The 23345-nt window shown below is 39.3% G+C and overlaps 2 long non-coding RNA genes across 2 annotated transcripts in view; one reads left to right on the forward strand and one right to left on the reverse strand.

Moving 5' to 3' along the window:
- The window catches only part of LOC123327555, a 1360034-nt gene that overhangs the window by 520186 nt on the left and 816503 nt on the right, over positions 1–23345 (forward strand). Inside the window, exon 3 of the long non-coding RNA XR_006640074.1 lies at positions 7664–7852. This is a non-coding gene — a long non-coding RNA (uncharacterized LOC123327555). The remainder of the gene's footprint in view (positions 1–7663; positions 7853–23345) is intronic.
- LOC123329715 lies at positions 1601–8535 on the reverse strand. Its single transcript, XR_006545249.2, has 2 exons — positions 7812–8535; positions 1601–2120 (listed from the first exon to the last, which is right to left on the reverse strand). It is a non-coding gene; the product is annotated as an uncharacterized LOC123329715 (long non-coding RNA).

The following is a 23345-nucleotide window of genomic DNA, read 5'->3' on the forward strand; positions in this document are numbered from 1 at the left end:
CATTTCAGGGTGAGGAAATTGCTTGAGCCAAGTCACGGACAGACACTACAAATGGCTTAAGTAAACAGCAGTTCTTGGTGGTGATATGAATCACTATGCAAAATAATTCTGGATCAGCAGTCGAAGGCTCAATTATGAAGATATGGTTTTGTAAACTGAAGAGCTTGAACTTTATTCTATAGGGTAAGGAAATCCACTGAAGAGATCTAAAGAGTATGCATTAGTTATTTAAAAAAATGAAAAGAAGTGAAAAGAACAAACATAATAAGATACATGGCTATAGTTTGGCTAACCATTAAATAGTGCAAGTTTAGATCTGGAGAAGCTGCCCTATCCCACCAGAAGTGAGATTTGATGGTAGCTGTTGTGAAATGACAATGCTAGGAAGGCTGAGGGTATAGAATTTGCCTTTTGATGCAAAGTGGGAGTTGAGATGTCAAATAGGACTTTTCAGAAGTCAGTTACTTATAACATTGGAAGTAGACTAGTTTGTTCAATAAGAACATCAGAAGAGGATATTGATCCTCTGAAATATCTCATTGTCAAGCAGAGAAAGAGAAGTTAGATTTTGCATGTTATAATAGCTAGTCAGAGAGATGATGGGCCAAGAAAGGTGGTGTGGTGACGTACAAAGAACATAAGAGACATCAGGTCATTATCTGAAATTAAGCTGACACAGAAGAGTTTTATTTGCACTCCAAACAAATCATGAAAGAAGTATGTTTGAAATGGTAAAAATCAAGAAAGTGTTTTTTGTTGATGGCTATTCTGAACCATGTGAGGTGATACCTCATTGTAGTTGGATCTGCATTTCTCTAACAGTGTTGTTGAGCATCTTTTCTTGTGCCGCTTGGCCCTCTGTATGTATGATTTGGAGAAATGTCTGTTTAGGTCTTCTGCCCATTTTATTTTATATGTTGAATCTAGAAAAATGGTACAGATGAATCTATCTGTAGGGCAGAAATTGAGATGCAGATGCATAGAATGGCCACGCAGACATGGTGGAGCAGGAGGGGTGGGATGAGCTGAGAGATTGGAATTGACATACATATGCTACCATTTATAAAAATAGCTAGCTACTGGGAACCTTCTATGTAGCACAGGGAGCTTATCTCAGTGGTCTGTGGTGACCTAGAGGGGTGGAATGGGGGGTGAGTGGGCAAGAGGCTCAAGAAGAAGGGAATATATGTATATGTGTAGCTGACTCACTTCATTGGATAGCAGAACTAACACAACATTATAAAGCCACTATACCCTAATAAATTTTTAAAAAATCAAGAAAGGGACTCCTTAGATTGCAAAATGAAAAAAGAATTTCAAGATAAGATTAATAATCAGAGGTCCCCAATTTCCAGTTATTAGAACTGGAAAACTTACCTTAAATTCTTGGTCTGATATTCCAGTACCCTCAGAGGGGAGCTACTTATACAAAGAGACTGAATGTGTATTATCCACTGGACCTTTGAGACAGGAAGGTATCCTAGTATGTCCTCAACAACAAAATTAACCACTAGCCATGAGTGAAAACAAGTCATTTTTTAGAAACAGGCAATGTGAAACACTTGAAGCAAATTTGTGAGTTCCAAATTTATATTCCTTATGTGATGTGAGAATGGCAAGTTGAGAACTTACCAACATTCTAATATAAACTCTGAAACCATGACAACAATGAAGAGATGAATGTGAACTGGCACCCAATGGATGTTGCTACTAACTGGGGCTCCTGAAGGAGACCAAAGTCTGTGTGGTTTAAACAGCGTGTATATATTTTCTCTCGCAGTTCTTGAGGCTGGAAGCCCAAGATCAAGGTGTTAGCAGCACTGGTTTCTGGTGTGATTGCTCTTCTTGGTGTGTTGGTGGTTTCATCTTCACTGTGTCCTCACCCAGAGTTTCCTCTGCATGCATTTTCCTGTTAACTCCTCTTCTTCTGATGAGAACACATGTTCCATTGAATTAGGATCCCAACCTGATGACCTTGTTTAACCTTAGTGACCTCTTTAAAGACCTTTTGTCCAAATACAGCCACACTGGGTGTTAGGGCTTCAACAAACATGGATTTTGAGGAGACAAGTCAGTCTATAACAACCTCCATGAAGATTCCTTAAGACATTTCAAGTCACCTGTAGGGAGTCATAAATTAAAGAGGATCAGAAAATTCAACAAAGAGAATTCACACCCTAGAACAAGAAATAATAGAACTAGTCAGAGGAGACATTAAAGTAAATGTGTAAACGTTTAAATAGATACAAAAAAGAAAAAGAACCACAGGCATCAAACTTGAAGAAGGACCCCTATCTTGTTCTCTTGCTATGAAACATATGAGTTGTATGATTTGGAGGTTGTAAGTAAATAATTTGGTAAAGATGTAGATAATTGTAAATGTTAGTAACTTGAAAATAGATCTGTTTAAATAATTAGACATTCACCATGGGTGTAAAGATACGAGGAAGATAAGATACTACAGAAAACATACAATGGAGTTTTTAGAAGAGGAGAATAAAGGAAAGTAAAAGATACAATGACTCAGAAATTTCCTGGATTGAAAAGAGATATCAACCTTTAGAATTACTGAGTATATTACATTCTTGACAGGATGATCAAAAACAATTCTACACACAGATATATTGCCCTGAAACTTCAAAACTCACACAACCAAAAAAAAAAAAAAAGTCTTAAAAGCAGACAGAGATGAAATATCTATTACAATCAAAGGAATGAAAATTAGAATTACTGAAGATGTCTCACAGTCATGATAGAATGATAACTTTGAAGGGGGGATGACATATACTTGTCAACCTAGAATTCTATACTTAGTCAAAGTATAATTCAGGGGAAGAAATTTAAATTTTTTAAATGTTCATAGAAATACTGTGACAATTAATTCTAGAATCTCACAAAAAAAACAAAAAAAACAAAAAAAAACATTGAAATCAGTAAGAGGAGACTGAATCCTCTCTTCCCCAATTAAGGATGAGATGGTTAGGAAATATTTTGATAAACATATAAATGTAAGAAAACTTGGACTGTAGAAAAGAATGATATATTATTAATTTTTGATCATTTTGGACAAGGTATTTTATAGGCACAAACAAGACAACTCGATGTGGTATATTAGAGGAAGAACTGTGGTGTGAAGATATTCTAAAGCTTTATTTGGTTTGAGAAGTGACTAGACATATTGATTATCTATAAACTCTTAAGCATATATGTTTAAACTTTCCATCCCTCTATCCATCACTATTTTGGGGATGCGTTTGGGAGTAAGTTGCAGACATCGGTGTACTTCCCCTGAAATACATCAGCATATAAATCATTAACTAGAGGTCAATATTTGTATGAGTGGACACAAACAGAAAAGAAAGAATATTTTATGTCCAGATAAGGAAAAGAGAGAGGAATAAAGAAGCTTGTATCAACCTAATAGTAGGATTAAAAAAATAGATATAAATGATAGAGACCACCTAGAGTATAATGGTTTCCTCTGGGAAGAAAAGGGAGTAAAATTGAGGAGAATTACAAGTTGGGCTTTAGCTTTTTCTAATATATCAGTTCTGGAAAAATAAATTAGTACAAATTGTTAAGCAAAATGTTAAGATGTGCTAAATCTGTGGATAGATGAGATCTGTTAGTTGTAATGATAGGTATAGTCCTATATGTTTTAAATATCATATTAACAAATTGAAAATGTACACTGGTGTAAGTTAAAGCTGTGTTCTTAACCCATTCCTTACATATACTATGTAACTTGAGTAAAATTATTCCATTTCTTTAGGTTTCAATTGCTTGCTTTTTAAAAGTATACATGATTACAATATTCCCTACCTTTCAGTGTTGTTTCAACAGTGTGAAGTGTATGGTACAGTATTTGGAGAAAATATATGATAACTGGTAGAAATGAAATAGTTTATTTCATGCAGTAGCATGAAATCAAAGAGAGGAGAATTTTTAGAAAGGGCAAGGAGGTATTGTTTGTATCACATGCAAGCAAAATATTCAAATTACTGAGACTGACCATTGGATTTAACTCTAATGAGGTCATTGATGAAGTTTTCCTGGGCAGTTTGGGGAGATTGATAACAGTGGAAGACTACAGACAGGGATTGAAGAGCGGAAGGACAGATAAGAAAAGATTGCAGTATCTTGTTTGAAACAAGAAGGCAAGGAAAAATTGCCTACTTATTTATAGAAGCAGGAGAGAAAATAGGATTTTTAAAAATGGGAGGCTACAAATGTGAGCTAATTTAACTAGTTCAGTTGTGAAGGAAAATGGGTCAGAGATGAGAAGAAGACAGAGGGTTGTGCCTCTGTGTGTGTAACGGTAAGGATTTTAGCATTTAACAGACTGAAAGGAGAGACCCAGTAGCAAGGGGAAAAGTGGAAATGTTGGAGCAAAGTAGACCCCTGATACATCAAGTCCTACAAGAGATGGTGTGCATGCTCAGTCGCTCGGTCGTGTCTGACTCTTCGAGACCCTATGGACTGTAGCCCGCCAGGATCCTCTGTCCGTGGGATTTTCTGGGCAAGAATACTTCAGTGGGTTTCTATGCCCTCCTCTAGGGGATCTTCCCCACCCAGGGATTGAATCCGTGTCTCCTGTGTCTCCCACATTGCAAGCAGATTCTTTACAACTGCGCCACTGGGGAAGCCCAAAAGAGACAGTGGGGGTGGGAACTAAGACCAGGTGGAAGAGTTGGCCTTAAGCAAGAGAGAATCACCTGTCTGAGATTAGAAGAAGTTGAATGCGTGTGCTGACAGAGATAGTGCTGACCTGTGAGTGAAGGATGGTGAGGGAGTTTATGACTCTTACCTTCAAATTCGTCTGTGAAAGATTAGCGGGAATTCCTCCACTGAACAAGTGCATGTACTTTTGTTATTGTTGTTGTTTGTGGACTTGGCCCTTATCAAGAATAAGGACTCAGGCATTGAAATACTTCATGAAGGATGTTCCTTCCAATGAGAAAATTAGATTCAGGCTCAAGTCTCCTTCTCTAAAGTGGGTCTTTTGTATGTGAAGCATCATTGTTTGAGACCTCAAGTTACCACACTCATTTCAGAAAGTCATGAAAGGTCCACGGAGGGGACTGAGGTGTGAGAGTTCCTGGCTCAGCCTTTTGGGAAATAAACAGGCACCAAGACTCCACATTTTCATGTCCTCTACAAAATCGGTTTTCCAAAAATAGACTCACAAGCTGTAGTCACAGTTGAATGTCATGTTTCTATTATTGAGATGACATAAAATCATTAAAGCACTGCTAGTTGTAAGAGCAGTCATGTCTGGTAATAGAACTGCTCTGTGCCCATTCAAAGGGAATTGCATTTTAAATGGCACACGCAGAGCAAGGACAGGAGGGCCAGGGACTGAGGCGTGACTTGCACAGCCATTTATGACACATCCTCCTTTGATCTCGCTGTAGCAGGCACTCAAGTTCTCTGTTCTGAAAAGTGGTGTCATAGTGACTGGAGTGCATGAACACAGGTTGTAAGAAGGTTTCAATTTTTTTTGAGTCATCTGCTAATTTTTAATAATATTTTCTATATTTAAAGTACTTGAAAAATTATTCAAAGTTCCTAATATCAGGTTTCAACTCCTGCCTTCCTAATTTCACAAAGTTGTTTTTTTTTTTTTTTTATGTCTAGACTTCTTTGTATATCACAAAGATCATAGAAGCTGAATTATGGATACCTACTATGTCAGGCATGTGATCTCAGTTAATCTCCATACAACCCAATGAGATAGCTATTGCTAATATTAATATTACCATGGACAAATGAATGCACCAGCATCTTGAGACTGAACTCCATCTTTTCAATATCAATTGGGATTCAAACTCACGTCTGAATAAAAATGGTTGAGATTTAAAAGAGACATTGAGTCAAATGTTACTTTAAGTTCTGAACATATTAAAGAATGGACAGGGAAGTTTTGACTTCCTTAGAAATTCAGATATTTAATTTTATTATTAGAAAAGCTGTGTTGAGAAACACACCTGGTACATAAGGCCAAAATAGATTTCCTATCTTCCTCCTAAAATGCCCCTGGCACCTTGTATGGTGAGAGGTATAGTTGCAAGTGGGTTTCCCAGGTAGCTCACTGGGTAAATAAACTTTCTGCCAATGCAGGAGACTTGAGACACATGGGTCCGATCCTTGGGTCAGGAAGATTACCTGGAAGAGGGCATGGAAACCCACTCCAGTATTCTTGACTGGAAAATCCCATGGACAGAGGAGTCTAGCAGGCTATAGTCCATAGGCTCACAAAGAGTTGGACATGCCTGAGGCAACTTAGCAGACACACACACACAGTTGCAAGCAGAAATACAGCCTACCTCTCACCTTCCAGGAGCAGATGGTACAGGTGCTCTTATCCTGCGCAATGGAGCCACTCTTCTTGTGGAAGGGAAATGGTCAGAGGTGTAGGGTTGGATTCCAGCTAACACCTCCAGGACAGCCAGAGGTTTATCAGTAGAGGAAATAAATCATTCACCCTGGACATGGCTCATACTATCTCCACAGCATCTTATTTCTATGAATTGGATTAGTTTCCTACACTAAGTGTAGGATCATCCATATAATGGGCTTCATAAGAGTAACAAGTGTGTTAATCAAGCCTGGACAAAACCCCAGGAAGCTCACATGCTAGGACTGATGAAAGAACATTACCTTGCAGGCATCACCACAGTAGAGGTCCATGCTCTCCATTTCCCATTGTACTCTGGGAGTGCACCCAGGAGTCTAGTAAATCTAAGCATAGAGTACCAGAAGACGTTTAAGAAACTAATTAGCAAAGTAATAGTCCCTCCCCAGCCATGATTAAGAGCCAGAATCCATCAGCTACAAGTATGGCATAATCTTAGCTTCAAGTCTTATTCTGCCAAGTTGACATTCATAGTTAAGAGAACACAGACCTCTTCCTTGACAGGATCAATATCCCACCACTTTGTCACACTTGAACATGGCTGAATCAGCAACATCAGAATTGTACTAGAGTTTGGTTGCTTAATGATTTTGCTGTAGCTGATTTCCAAATAACCTCAGGAGGCCAACAACTTCTTTGGGAGACTGGCATATGGAGAATATGTCTTGAACAAGCCAATTTTTACTTGTCAGTGTTGGCTTGATTTTTGCTTTCTTATTACACCATGATGCTTAGTACTGTGTGTTGCAATATATAACTGTTGCATAAAAGGAATAATACACAGATGAGTGAATAAATGAATGAATAATTGTGTAGGGGGAGAAAAGTATAGTCACTTGGGTTTTCCCTCACACCACTTCTCCATTTCTCATCTGTCAAGAGATACAAACAGATTCCTAGGCACTAGTTAGGAGCAGAAGCTTAAGTATCTTCTTAAATAAATCTCCCTTCTTTGATCTGAAACTCAGAATCACTTCATTGTTAAAGAATCTTTACCACATCAACTGCAGAGTCACAGACTATAAAATAAGTGTTCTCTGAATCTCTTAATGAAAACTCTCGAGTTTATCTTTTAGTTCCTTTAGAGATGTGATTTAAAAAAAAAAAAAAAACTTCCCTTATTTGTATTTTAAAAATCCTGTGGAATTAAATCCTAAATTCTAACAATAGCTAGCATTTTTGCATGTTTGCCATGTGTGGGAGCTGTGATAAACACTTGACATAGATTATCTCATTTAATCCTCACAGAAACCAAATGAAGTGTTTACCGTTATTATCCCTATTTGATGAAGAGGATACCGAGGCTCAAAGAGAATTCATAACTTGCCCAAGATGGTCTAATGTCAAGTAATGAAGAGTGAATGACCCCGCAGCACACATACCAGCTGAGACCAACCTTGGATTGGGGGAAAACTTCCAGAGGCCGAGCAGCAGCAGGTGAGCCAGCTTCTCAATGCCCGGTGCACAGGGATCCACTGAGTAAGACATCAGACTTTAAAGGGCCCCCAGCCTTGAGCTATGGGACTCATAAGCTTCATGGTTGGGGGAACACCAGCACTTCCTCTAGGATGGTTTGGGCCTGAGGTCCAAACTTTGTGGTTCCAGTTCTGTGACGTAGCAGAATTGTAGCTTCCAGCACTGACCATCAACCTCAGCATTTCTAACAGAGGATTTTTATTTTGGTGTGATCAGAGTCCAGGACCCAAGCCTTTTGTTTCAGTTATTGACCTTCAGCTGTGTTTTATCTCATCAGCATTTTATCAGGAGGCCTGCTTAAGTACCCAGTTGTAGCCAGTTTCCATATCTTTGGCTTTTAATTTCCAAAAGATGCTGCTCTTTGAGGGAGTTGGGGATGACAGCTGTCTCTCTGAAGAACCTAGCCTACTGGGTATCCATGTCAATCAAAGGAATTGTTGCCTATGATTTAGCTATTACATGGTGGAAGCATATTCAAGTACTGCAGTCTGATGCCAGGGCCTTCCCAGTCTTAAATGATTTGCAATAAGAACTTGATATAGTTCATTTCAGGTAGTATTATATTCTATAGTATACACTTCTCCTGTCAGTTTTTTTCTTTTGTTCTTAGTTGGCCATTTAAAACATGTCTGCATTATCTACCTGTTTCTAGCCCTTATAGTTCACCATCCTGATACTCTGGGCTCTGTTAGAATGGGAGATTTCACTTGGCTCTGAACCATCAAAAGAGAATATGTTGCTGACTGTGGAACTTACAGACTTATTTACTGGAGTCCCTGGGGATGCATGATGGGAGGACCCTAAGAGGTAGAGTTCCTTCAAAGAAATGACAAGTTCAAATTCAGAGTTTGTGACTTTTGTGTTATGTATGGGTCTCTTTGCTGCTGCTAAGTCACTTTAGTCGTGTCCAACTCTGTGCGACCCCATAGACGGCAGCCCACCAGGCTCCCCTGTCCCTGGGACTCTCCAGGCAAGAACACTGGAGTGGGTTGCCATTTCCTTCTCCAATGCATGAAAGTGAAAAGTGAAAGTGAAGTTGCTCAGTCATGTCCGACCCTCAGCAACCCCATGGACTGCAGCCTACCGGGCTCCTCCGTCCATGGGATTTTCCAGGCAAGAGTACTGGAGTGGGGTGCCATGAAATTTTAAACTAGAGCTAATAATATTAAGAACTTGTCTTTGCGTTGGTAGATTATGTGATTACAGTTCTTTGATACTTTGAATTCTATTTGTTTGTCACAATGTCTCATTTCACTCTTTCAAATGGTTCTGACTTTATGAATTTACAGAATTTATAAACACAGAATGCATTTACCTAAGAGAAAACATCAGTAATATAATACTGATATCACCTTTACCACCAAAAATGTTCATGAAGTCAGAGGTGTAATCTGCTTTATTGATTGCCATATATACCCAGTGCATTGATCCTAAAGCAAATTATTGCTCAGTCAGCATTTATTGTTTTCATGAGGAAAGTAATAAATGACTCAATTATTAAATTATTTGAATTGTCCTGGAATTTCAAGGTATTGATTTAGTTGTGTTTATTCCTTGATTAGAGGTGCAAAGAAGGACTTTTCATACCAAGAATTCTTTGAGTATGAATTGGATGGGATGGGAAATGCGATTATTTTACTCCATTCAAATAATTTGGTTTTCATTGGTTAAAGGGTTAAAAAAAAAAACAACAACTTGTGATTATAAGTATTTTCAAGTGTGTAGAAGTGTTTATGAGTGTGTGTGTGAGCGTGGGGAGGGCACATAATGATTTAAAAAATACCCTCATTTCTTGTGTGATCATCGTTGGTTTGGGATATACAACACCCTTCCAGAAAAGAGAAAAATAATGTTAAATAGGAAGGGACAGAGAAATCCTTACTTATGGATCTCTCCATTATAGACAATTCAGTCAGTTCAGTTCAGTTCAGTTGCTCAGTCGTGTCCGACTCTTGGCAACCCCATGAATCGCAGCACACCAGGCCTCCCTGTCCATCACTAACTCCCAGAGTTCACTCAAACTTATGTCCATCGAGTCGGTGATGCCATCCAGCCATCTCATCCTCTGTCGTCCCCTTCTCCTCTTGCCCCCAATTCCTCCCAGCATCAGGGTCTTTTCAAATGAGTCAGCTCTTCATATGAGGTGGCCAAAGTATTGCAGTTTCAGCTTTAGCATCAGTCCTTCCAATGAACACCTAGGACTGGTCTCATTTAGGATGGACTGGTTGGACCTCCCTATTAATTAAGATGCTAAGGACTTTTTTTCCCTAATCGTATGTCCTTAAACAAGTTGCTTCGTCTTCCTGTGTCTGATTTCCTCATTGATGGAAAGGGAATAATAATAGGATTGACACCATGATTTTGTTGTGAAGAATAAGTGAATTACTACCTGTAAAGCACATAGAGCAGAGTGGGTTGCCATTTCCTTTTCCAATGCATGAAAGTGAAAAGTGAAAGTGAAGTCGCTCAGTCGTGTCCGACTCTTAGCGACCCCATGGACTGCAGCCTACCAGGCTCCTCTGTCCATGGGAGTTTCCAGGCAAGAGTACTGGAGTGGGGTGCCAGGGCCTTCTCCGAGTGCAGACTAAGAACACAGCAAACATTATCATTACTGTTATTGTCCTATGCTAATGAATAAGACATCACCTTATCCAAGCAACTTAACACAGGTCAAGAGTAGATGATCTCTGAGGTTGGCTCCAGTGTTTCATGATCCTGTAGAGAGTCTTTAAGACTCCTTTGTTGTCTCTGAAAATATAGATCAAATCACACTGAAACACATGTGAGGGACCACAGAGCGCCTGCTATGTCTTAATGAATTCAGTGCCCTAGGATCCCTCCAATCCTCTTTGATGTGTCTTCAGCCTCTGAGAATGGGCTTCCTTTGGAGTGTTGTAACTGGAATTATCCCAGGACTGACAGTGGTGGTAGTGAGGTGCATTCTGTGATGGTACCTCTGAAACCTCAAATCATCCACTCTACTTGTAATCCCAGTTCAGCAGAGTTTGGAAAGAGCAGAGTGAGGTGAACATTTGATATTTTCTCCTGTCAACATTATTAAGTTATGGCTTGTGATGTTTTTGCTAGGCAAAATTATACGGCAATGAAAAAATAATATGACTATACCTTCACATCAAAACACACATACACAGCCAACCAACAGCCTTCAAGAAGCTGTGAAGACTCTTAGAGTATTAGTTGAAGGTAGTCTTGTGATTTAGATTTCTGTAAACTGGCTTCGGTGCCCTTCTCTCTCTTTCCCTGGCCCTTATCCATTTGACTTTCTTCTCAATGACCCGCTCTCTGGCTTTCTTTAGATAACTTGAAAATATTGACAGTATGGATGCCAAAGGTGAAAGGAACCTTTATCCCCACTGAACTCCAAATAGCAATTCTCTTTTCTCACTCCCAGAGGAATGCTTGTAATCTTGTTGGAACTATTTCTGCTGTACTATCAACTCTCCAGGAAAGAATAATGAACAAAGCCTCTCATTAACTACATTTTAATGAGCTTTGTTAAAAAGTCAACTTACCCCAGTCTCAAACTGAAAATAAAATTAAAAAAAGTTTTTGACTTAGTAAATGAAATACACATATAAAAGTCAAAATATTTTTTTTTAGTCAAAATAATATGATGGGAACAATGTAGACGCCAAACTTAGTAGGTCCAATGGCTTTTGTAAATTAAAAAGTAAAAAACCATTATCCTTACAAAACAGACATACAAACAAAATATTGGGTTGGCCAAAAAGTTGCATCAGAGTTTTCCATACCATTTACAGAAAACCCTAACGGAATATTTTTCCAACCCAAATTTTTACATTTTTTAAGATAATTTCAAGAGATGTATTTGCTGAAGCCTATTTATTCAGATGTATCAGATAGAAATGTATGAATCTCAGATTAAAATCCTTGCATTAGCTGAGGTTATTGCCAGACCCTTGCAATCAGTTCATGACAAGACCCTACATGTGGTGAATGGGTTACAGTTAAACCTCGACCATAGGCCTTGCCTATCTTCAAGACAGAGAGATAGTGCCAAGGGGACCTAAAACGTCAGGGCTTTTTTCCTTTCGTTGTGAGAAAGCATGACAATTTCCCCCACTAAACCACAGAAGTTGTATTTCTACATGATTTTTTTAAGTGTTAAATGGGTTGAATGCAGTGCTGAAGAACAACCGGTTTATTGATTCTTTAAGTAGATGTTTATTGAATACCACCTATTAACTGTGAGCCAGTGTATTAGAGTGGAGAAGGCGATGGCACCCCACTCCAGTACTCTTGCCTGGAAAATCCCATGGACAGAGGAGCCTGGTAGGCTGCAGTCCATGGGGTCGCTGGGAGTTGGACATGACTGAGCGACTTCACTTTGACTTTTCACTTTCATGCATTGGAGAAGGAAATGGCAACCCACTCCAGTGTTCTTGCCTAGAGAATCCCAGGGATGGGGGAGCCTGGTGGGCTGCAGTCTATGGGGTCACTCAGAGTCGGACACGACTGAAGCGACTTAGCAGCAGCAGCAGCAGCAGCAGTGTATTAGAGATGGGTGATGTAATAAAGGTGACTAAAATTGATTCTCTAACCTTGAGGAATTCATATCTACAAGGTTGGGGAAGATAGATGTCCAGGTGATGAAGCTGACTACCATACGCCACATGTGAAGTCGTATGGGAGCGCAGAGGAGAGTCAGACCAACTTTATTTGGGATGAAAGGCATTCACTGGTCAGGGTGAGGACGCTGAGCTCTGTGGGTTGCAGGGAGTTCACCAAAATGAGTCTCTGTTGCACTGTTGTTTTGCCAATAAATAATCTTCTGTTACAATATTTGTAATGGTTGCCACACTATGTCACCATGTGGACATAACACAGGTAATTTAATTGAGCCCTTTTTTGCCATTGGGTTAGTTCCATTTCTTGATAACTATGAACAGCATTGAGATAAAGATTTGTGTGGTGAAATCATAGCACATGCGTATGATTCTCTGAGAAAACAGCCCAAGATATGAAATTACAACCTCAAAGGACCAATAATTTTTTAACATGTAAATGATTTTTTTGCAAGCTAAGATTATGAAAGAGTAGGACTTTAGGGGCAGACAAACTTGAGTTCAAAATATAAACAATCCTTTTCTTGGTTATTGACCTTGAGCAAGTTGCCTGAGCTCCATTACTCTTAGTTTCTGCCTTTAAAAAATGAGAATCATAATACTTACCTTGAAGTACTGCTTAAAAACTGTAGTAGAGCTTAATAAATACTTATTGAATTGCCTTCATATTTTTGACAATAGGTACCAGATAGCTGCTAAATCTAGCAATAAAATTCAAGTGTTCTAAATATTTTAGGTTACTGACATGAATTTCTAACAGGAAATGTGCCCTATACTGTGTGGTATAGTTGCACTCAATTCATTAAATGGCCTCCATTTCAAATATCCCAACTCATTGTCCATATAAATAACTTTTAAATTGCTTGGCTGTGGCCTGAAATTTACTTCTAAAATTTAGGAAAGTTCCAGAATTGGATCAAGAGCCCCAAATCTGGGATAAAAATCTGTATTCTTCCACCTATTTCCTGTGTCATTAATCTCTTGTCAGTATTTTCATCTGAAAAAAAAAAGAACATAAAGTTACATTTCCTTTCTGCTTCAACAAATCAGATGAGAAATATAAGAGATAGAGAGATATTACCTAGATCTCTAAATTGATATTCTGGTACGACCTATTATTCATTTTGGATTTAATAATCTGCCATGAATCTTTCTACTTATTGAAAAAATAGGTGTCGTGTAAACTGTACACTTCTCTCATGCTTGTCAGTGTATCATGAGTTTTTCATTTTATATTGATGTGGGGCATTGACTTGAAGGATCCAGATTTATTTTCGAACTCTTGTCAGCACTCCATAATTAACATGGCCTAGAAGAGAAATGCTATTTTGCCTCCTGCATTATCAACACAACTGTCAGCAAATAAGGAAGGCATCTTCTTTACCATTATTATTGCTAATGTAAGAAGCAGAGAAGAACAGCTGGATTCTCATCGGTGGGTTGTTAGAAGCCCTGGCATTTAGTTGAAATCTGCTATCAATTTCTACCTCCCTTTATCTGCTTTAAGAATGTATTCAAAGGGGAAACATCATTTTTATCCCAAAGAGTATCTTTGAACTCCTAATTTGAGATATTTACAGATCTCAAAGTTGTTTATCTGAGTGTAGCTTTTCCTCCATGACATAAAAATGCAAAGTTAATGTTGATTGCTTACTGGCTATTTCATGTATCTACCTTTACTACTCTATTCTCTGTGTCCTAAATTCTCTGTAGTGTTACAGTTGCTCTCTGTTCTCCAATTTGGCTTAAATTTATAATGGCAATGTGTAGAAATAATCTTTTAAATGAAGAACTGGAAGGGCTAAAATCTTGCTGCAATAAAAGGGCAATGCTATAGCTCAGTTATTTGCTCTTTAAAAAGGCAAAAAAAAAAAAAAATCTGTAGCCTCTATAGTTACAGTGTGCCCAAATTAGGTAGTCTGTATGGTAATTTTGTTAAATCAGTTTCTTTTTTATACTGCGTATGTGGTGGGATCGTGAAATAGCGCATCCGCTTTGTAAAGCAGGTTGGCAGTTTCTCAAGATGTTAAACATATGATTTAGAAATGCTGCCCATAGGTACATATCTAAGAGAATTAAGTATTTATATCTCTGCACAAAATTTTGTATGTGAATGCTCAAAGCAGCATTATTCATTATAAAGTGGAAACAACTCAAATGTCTATCAACTGATGAATGAATAAATGAAATATACTAGATCATAAAAAAAGTATTTCACCACTAAAAAGGAATGAAGTACTGGTGCATGCTGTAACATGGGTGAACTGGGCGAACACTATAGTGACCTTGCTCAGTCCTGTCCGACTCTTTGCGACCCCATGGGCTGTAGCCCACCAGGCTCCTCAGTCCGTGGGATTTTCCAGGCAATAGTCCTGGAGTGGATTGTCATTTCCTTCTCCAGGGGATCTTCCCAACCCAGGGATCGAACCCGGGTCTCCCGCATTGTAGACAGACGCTTTACCGTCTGAGCCACCAGGGAAGTCACTATAGGCAATGAAAAAAGATAAATACAAAAGGCCACATATTATATTATTCCATTTATAAGAAGTGTGCAAACCTGACAGATATACAGAAACAAAAAATCGATTGCTAGTTTCCAAGAGTGAGAGGCAAAGGAGACCAAGGAGTGACTGCTAATGGGTATGAGGATTCTTTTTTGAAGTGATGAAATGTTCTAAAATTAGATACTGGTGACCATTGTACAACTTTGTGATTATGCTATTCAATAAAACCCCTGGATTATATATTGTAACAGGGTGACTTTTTGGTATGTGAATAATATCTTAGTAAAGCTCAGATAAAAAGTAACATCAGATCAGATCAGATCAGATCAGTCACTCAGTCGTGTCCGACTCTTTGCGACCCCATGAATCGCAGCACGCCAGGCCTCCCTGTCCATTCATTAATAAAAAAAAATAGAAATTGGGAATGGTGGAAATGAATGGGAAAATAATGACTAAATAATTTATCATCTTAAGCCTTTCAGGTTTAACATTCAGTATAAAGTATTTTTATTTTAAATAGCTTTGGAATTAATTATTTTAATTAAATGACTACAGTTTACTTAAGCATTTCTTTGTTTCAAGTATAGGTGATTGCTGACTATTCACTAGTATAAAGCTTTTTTTTTCTTTCTTTCTTTCTTTTTTCAATGGGAACTGGGAAAAGTGTGGTTACTGATACACATTTGGTATCATGGTCAGTGTTCTAGGACCTGGGCATGTACTCCAGGAAATAACTAGCAGCTGGCAGCCTGGTTACCCTAATGGTTGTCCTCTCACCTGGATCACTGCTGTTATTGCAACTCATTCTAGATTCCTACAGACTTACAGTGACATGGCTAACAGTAATTGAAACTGTCTTTCATATACTCCTTATTTGGGGCAAAATGTTGGTGTCCGTTTTTTTTTTATCATTGAAAACAGATTTCAAGACTTCTCATAGCTAAATGTGGCAAGCAGGTAATTCACAGACTTGTAGACAACAAACTCTGATAGTCTAGGATGGAGAATAGGGCAATGGGTTAGTTGAAAAGCTTCATGTGTCTTTTTACTAATGCAAGATTTAGTACACTTAAGGATATTATAATGAGATCAAATCAAATTTACAGGAGAATGAACAAATGAGAATAGCAAATGGAGGTCAAAATGCACTTCCACAGTTCTCTGTTACACCAGTTAGATCTACAAGGCAGGGACTTAATGCAAGTTGATGTGTGATTGCTGCAGTTTTAAAGCGATGCCATTCAGCTTACATCTGATTTCATTAAGGCTGTTGAGACGGCACTTGAGTAATTCAAAGAGAATAGAATGGGAGGGGTAGAGAGTGTGTGTACGGAAGTGTATTTTGATCCGGCACTTTATTGTTATAACACGCGTGGGTCTAGCAACTCTTTAACATGTAGTCTGTTATGATTTCATCTTGTATAACTGCGAGCTAACAGCTTTGCCTCTCAAGGAAGTGATGTGATCAGCCCACTAAACCTTTTGCCATGTGAGACATTCACTGTGTGGTGGAGATGATTCAGACAGTAGACTTAGACACACAGTCACGAGACGTGTTGCTTAAACCAAATTAAAATGAGTGTGCTAACACTTTGTCAGTTTTCATCTCTTCAGCCTCATAGCTATTTATAAAAGGGAGATGTCTGTATGAGAAGAGGTCCCAGTTGGGGATTAACGCCCAAGTCTCTACAAAATTTTACATAAAATAACAAACATTGTCACAGGATTTGATGTTTTATTAAATCATTTCATGGAATAATTAACACATATCCTGTCATGATTCTATGAGAATATTTATATTATAGAGTTTACACTATAGAAACTGAGAATCAAAGTGATTTTAACTTCACAATAATCAAAGTGTAAAAGCAAGAACTAGGAAAGAAAATCCTCTAGAAGTTACAGGAGGTGGACTTTGTTATTTTCATTTCACATAGAAGAAAGCCAAAGGTCCCACGTCACAAGCCGAGGTTTTAGCAGATTTGCAATTTAGCGCAACAGGTTTTAAGATTTACATTTTTACTGTAGACCATATATTCTAAACACAGTCCTGATGTTGAGAAGATACCCAGCCTTAGCTTTCGTTATGAAGATGGAATCATCATTGTTTGGCCGATGTTGGTCAGTTTTTTAATACGACAGTCACCCTCATGTTTGATTTGCTACATGTGTTTTCAAAAAGGTAATTCACTCTTTGGTCAGGGCACTGGGAAAGCCCCAAGTCAAAAGTAATCTTGATTAAATAACAAATGCTGTGGAAAGGAAGACTGGCCTTTCTTTACATGTTCAATATTGTTCGTGATGCAGACTCTGCCTCCACACATACTTCAGTCTATACCTTAAAATAAACAGACCAAAAGGTGAAAATTAATTTCCTCGTAGTAACTGGGGAAGTCTATGGACTCCACAGCATCCACTAGAAGATGACAGACCATTGTTAGAGCACCACCCCCTGTCTTTTCTAAACACTGGTCCATCTTACTATCTAACAGTATATAATTCAAAATTATGCATGCATCACAATGTTCATTGCAGCAGTATTTGCAATAGCCAGGCATGGAAACAATCTAAATGTCGAATGACAGATGAATGGATAAAGGTGACGGGGTACATAGATACAGCGGAATGAAAGGAAATGAAGTTAGGTTGTTTGCAGAGATGTGGATGGACCTAGAATCTGTCATACAGAATGAAGTAAGTCAGAAAGAGAAAAGAAAATGTTAATGCACGCGTGTAGAATCGAGGAAAAATGGTACAGATGAACCTATTTACCAGGCAGGAATAGAGACACAGAACAGACATAGAGAATGGACATGTAGACACAGCAGGAAAAGGAAGAGTGGGATGAATTTGGAGATTAGAACTGACATATACACACCACCATGTGTAAATAGATAGCTAGTGGCAAACTGCTATAAAGCACTGGAAGTTCAGCTTGGTGCTCTGTGGTGACCTAGTGGGTAGGATGAGGGGGGTGCAGGGCAGGGAGGTCCAAGAGGGAGGGGATGTATGTAGACACGTGGCTGATTCACTCTGTTGTACAGCAGAAATTAACACAACATTGTAAAGCAATTATAGTTGAACTTAAAACAAAGAAAAAACTCAGTGTATAAACGATAAACCGTAAGACTCTGTTTCTTTCACAGATTTTTGAAGCTGTTTCCCTTCTATATTCCCTCCATTCTTAGGCTGGCTTCACTATGGCAGAAGGATGGATGCCGACAACTCCTGGACCTAGAACCTTCTAGTGCACGCTGAGATACTAGACAGCTGTTCCAGTATACAACTACAAGAATCATTGTGACAAAAAGATGTAGTATTAGTCAGCTCAGGCTGCCATGGAGAAATTTCATAGACCGGGAGGCTTATACAGCAAAAAGTCATTTTCTTCCATTCTGGGGTATGGAAGTCCGAGTCCAAGATCAAAGCACCAGAGAGATTGGTTTCAGGTGAAGCCTCTCCCCTTGGCTTGCAGGATGGCTGCCTTCTTGCTGTGTCCTCATAAGGCCTTTCCTCTGTTTGCATTTCACATACTGCTGGTGTCTCTTTCTCTTCTTAAAAAGGCACTGGTCCTATTAGATCAGAGCCCCACCCTTTTGTGGAGAAGGCAGTGGCACCCCACTCCAGTACTCTTGCCTGGAAAATCCCATGGACAGAGGAGCTGCAGTCCATGCGGTAGCAAAGAGTTGGACATGACTGAGTGACTTCCCTTTCCCTTTCCCTTTCATGCATTGGAGAAGGAAATGGCAACCCACTCCAGTGTTCTTGCCTGGGGAATCCCAGGGACGGAGGAGCCTGGAAGGCTGCAGTCCATGGGGTCGTGAAGAGTCGGACATGACTGAGCGACTTCCCTTTCACTTTCATGCACTGGAGAAGGAAATGGCAACCCACTCCAGCATTCTTCCCTAGAGAATCCCAGGGACGGAGGAGCCTGGTGGCTGCTGTCTATGGGGTCGCACAGAGTCGGACACGACTGAAGTGACTTAGCAGCAGCAGCAGCCACCCTTTTGACCTCATTTAACCTTAGTTACCTCCTTAAAGGTGTTGTCTCCAAACACAGTCATGCTGGGTGTTGGAGCTTCAGCATAAATTTCAGTTTCCCTGGTGGCTCAGATGGTAAAGCATCTGCCTGCAATGCAGGAGGCCTGGGTTCAATCCCTGGGTCGGGAAGATCCCCTGGAGAAGGAAATGGCAACCCACTCCAGTACTCTTGCCTGGAAAATTCCATGGACTGAGGAGCCTGGTAGGCTGCAGTCCATGGGGTCACAAAGAGTCGGACACGACTGAGTGACTTCATAAATTTTAAGGAAACACAGGTCAGTCTGTTACAGATAAGATTGCATTAATTTTCTCAAATTAATTTGTATTCCAGCCCTTGGATCTTTGTAATCACTAGAAGGATAGACAGAGGAACTTTAATAATGCTCATGTCCAGGCCATACTCCAGAACAATTACATCAGAAGCTTCTAGGCCAGGGAAGGGCATAATAAGCACTTTTAAAAAGCCAGGTATTTATAAATGTATATCTACAATTAAAAACAGAGATGTATGTTATGTAAGACTTATTGGTCCAATGTATAATGCATAGAATGTTGAAAAGAAAAGAGTTAATGCTGACTTTGTAAGCCTATTATAATGTACATATAAAGAACATGTACTGAACATTATCTTAATTTTTCTCTATACATTATCTTGGGGCTTCCCTGGTGGCTCAGATGGTAAAAAATCTACCTGCAATGCAGGAGACCCAGATTCAGTCCCTAGGTTGGGGAAAATCCCCTGGTGAAGGGAATGGCTTACCCACTCCAGTATTCTTGCCTGGAGAATTTCATGGAGAGAGAAGCCTGCCAAGCTACAGTTCATGGGATAACAAAGAGTCGGACATGACTGAGTGAATAATACTATGCTTTATATTGTTTGATATACCAATTATCAAACACTATATACCATAGTATACTTAGAGATGTAAGTAGAAAATAGACAAAATTTTAAAATCAGGCAGCAAGAGTTCTAATTGTGTTTACATGATCTTCATATTTCTGAGAAAAGTAAGAATGATAATAACAGTGTCCACCTATGTTATGAGATTAAATGAGATAATACATGCAAAGCTTCAAATAATCCATCAGTATTACTATTAGCAATATAGCAGTGAGATGTGGAAAAACCAAAAATGTCTCTTTCCATTTGTTTTCTCTCTAATACCCAAAGATCCCCAACCTTTGAGATTCAGCAGTGTGTCCTTGCAAAGGCTAAATTAGCTACATTTTACATATCAAAGTGGAGGGACCTGGGACAATCAAAGGGCATATGGAAATAGCAGAAAGAGTGGTTAAGGTCATGGTAGAGATATTGGAGAGGCTTTGAGCAAACTCCTAGCAACTGGAGGTGATTTCTGAGCTCTGTGAGGACGCTGCTACAGCCCTACAGAACATAAAGGCAGCTCTTTTTAGGTCACTCCTGTTCTGTTGGAATATTAGATTTTTTTGTCATTAAGAATCCAGAAACCCAACTTGCTGAGAATTTTCAAGAGATATCAAACAAATGTGTTTTGAGTTGAAGCTGCCCTATGCTTCTCAGCTTTTTAGTTCAATTTGGCATTTCAATCTGTCTCCTCTTACATTTATATTAGAAAAAAGCAGACCTGGTAGAAATGTTGCTTCTGAGCCCTGAGAATGGTGAAAGGATAAATCTTTTGTTCGCTTCTTTTAGAGATGTTTCTTTTTTTCTCTGAAATGTGTGGGAAGCCTTGCCTGTCTAATCTTTAGCATTTTGATGGAATTACCATAAAAAGCTTTTCTGTGTTTTGTGTGAATCTTTATCTTAATTGGAGGTTTAAAAGGGGTTAAAGGGGGCTGTTTTCCTGGGTAGGTTTCAAGTATACCAAGCCTGTGTAGAAGCACTGACCGGCTAAGAGGCTTCGTCTTAAATTGTTTTGTGGTTAAATGCATGGCTTCAGAGTTAACCTGCCTGGTTTGAAATTTTGCTTTTGACATTCACTAGTTTAACTTCTCTATGACTTGTATTATTCATCTGCAAAAGGGTAATAATAGTAGGTATTTCATAAAGTTGTCAAGCATTAAGTTTGCTACTGTACAGGAAACAGAATACTTCTGACTCCATGGCCAGCATCACTCCGTGTTAAGGATTCCTAAAGCTTATTTCAAGTTTCTTTTGCTAAACTCACTGAACGCACTCGTCTAAAGGCCAGAAGCAAAAACAGCTCACCTCTAAGCCACAGTGGTCTGCATTTGAATCTTGACTCCTTCACTTAGGAAATGAGTACTGTTAGGCAGCAACACTAGTGCCTTTGTTAGCTCATCTCTAAAATGGGGCAATTGCAAGGTCTCCCTTGTATGTTTGTTGTAAAGATTCAGTTCAGTTCAGTTCAGTCGCTTAGTCATGTCCAACTCTTTGCGACCCCATGAACCGCAGCACACCAGGCCTCCCTGTCCATCACCAACTCCTGGAGTCCACCCAAACCCATATCCATTGAGTCGATGATACCATCCAACCATCTCATCCTCTGTCGTCCCCTTCTCCTCCTGCCCTCAATCTTTCCCAGCATCAGGGTCCATTCCAATGAGTCAGCTCTTCGCATCAGGTGGCCAAAGTATTGGAGTTTCAGCTTAAGCATCAGTCTTTCCAATTAACGCCCAGGACTGATCCCCTTTAGGATGGACTGGTTGGATGATCTTGCAGTTCAAGGGACTCTCAAGAGTCTTCTCCAACATCACAGTTCAAAAGAATCAATTCTTTGGTGCTCAGTTTTCTTTATAGTCCAACTCTCACATCCATACATGATCACTGGAAAAACTATAGCCTTGACTAGACAGACCTTTGTTGGCAAAGCAAGGTCTCTGCTTTTTAATATGCTGTCTAGGTTGCCCATAACTTTCCTTCCAAGGAGTAAGCGTCTTTTAATTTCATGGCTGCAATCACCATCTGCAGTGATTTTGGAGCCCAGAGAAATAAAGTCAGCCAGTTTCCCCATCTATCTGCCATGAAGTGATGGGACCAGATGCCATGATCTTTGTTTTCTGCATGTTGAGTTTAATTCAACTTTTTTACTCTCCTCTTTCACTTTCATCAAGAGGCTCTTTAGTTCCTCTTCACTTTCTGCCATAAGGGTGGTATTTCTCCCGGCAATCTTGATTCCAGCTTGTGCTTCTTCCAGCCCAGCGTTTCTCATCATGTACTCTGCATATAAGTTAAATAAGCAGGGTGACTATATACAGCCTTGATGAACTCCTTTTCCTATTTGGAACCAGTCTGTTGTTCCATGTCCAGTTCTAACTGTTGCTTTCTGACCTACATACAGATTTCTCAAGAGGTAGGTCAGGTGGTCTCGTATGCCCATCTCTTTCAGAATTTTCTACAGTTTATTGTGATCCACACAGTCAAAGGCTTTGGCATAGTCAATAAAGCAGAAATAGATGTTTTTCTGGAACTCTCTTGCTTTTTCCATGATCCAGTGGATGTTGGCAATTTGATTTCTGGTTCCTCTGCCTTTTCTAAAACCAGCTTGAACATCTGGAAGTTCACGGTTCATGTATTGCTGAAGCCTGGCTTGGAGAATTTTAAGCATTACTTAACTAGCGTGTGAGATGAGTGCAATTGTGTGGTAGTTCGTTGTAAAGATTAAATGAAGCAAATTTACCCTGTGACTTGAGTTTAAGCCACTGTTTCTTACCTTTTGCTTTCAGGATTGCAGTAGCCTCACAATTGATCTCACAGTTTCTGTTCTTACCCATTTATAAACCACTCACTGTGTAACAGTTTGAATAATTTAAATATAAGTCAAATCATAGTACATGATTTTTTTCTTTTCTTTCATTTTTGGAATAAATGCATATCTTATAACCATAGTGTATGTGACATCAAAATAATTTGTCCACACCTAAATTTCCAAGCTTGTTCTGAGCACTGTTTACTTTCGTTCAATATATACCAGTTGTGTCCGACTTTTTGTGACCGCATGGACTATAGCCCTCCAGGCTCCTCTGTCCATGTAATTTTCCTGGCAGTAATACTGGAGTACATTGCCATTTCCTTCTCCAGGGGATCTTCTCAACCCAGGGATTGAACCTGCATCTCTTGCATCTCCTGCATTGGCAAGCAGATTCTTTACCACTGCACCACCTGGGAAGCCCATTCTGGTCACGCTTGCTTTTTCTTATGTTCTTGGAACAGGCCAGGCTCTTTTCCCCCTCAGGATCTTTGCACGTCTTTTCATGCTCACAAAATTATGAGCTCTATAAAGGGTCAGAGGTCCTTTTCAACCTGCACATCTCTACTCAAAGTCATCTCTTCAGACAGAACTTTCTTACCATCTAAAGAGG

This window comes from Bubalus bubalis, chromosome 16, assembly GCF_019923935.1.
Source record: "Bubalus bubalis isolate 160015118507 breed Murrah chromosome 16, NDDB_SH_1, whole genome shotgun sequence".
NCBI lineage: Eukaryota > Metazoa > Chordata > Mammalia > Artiodactyla > Bovidae > Bubalus > Bubalus bubalis.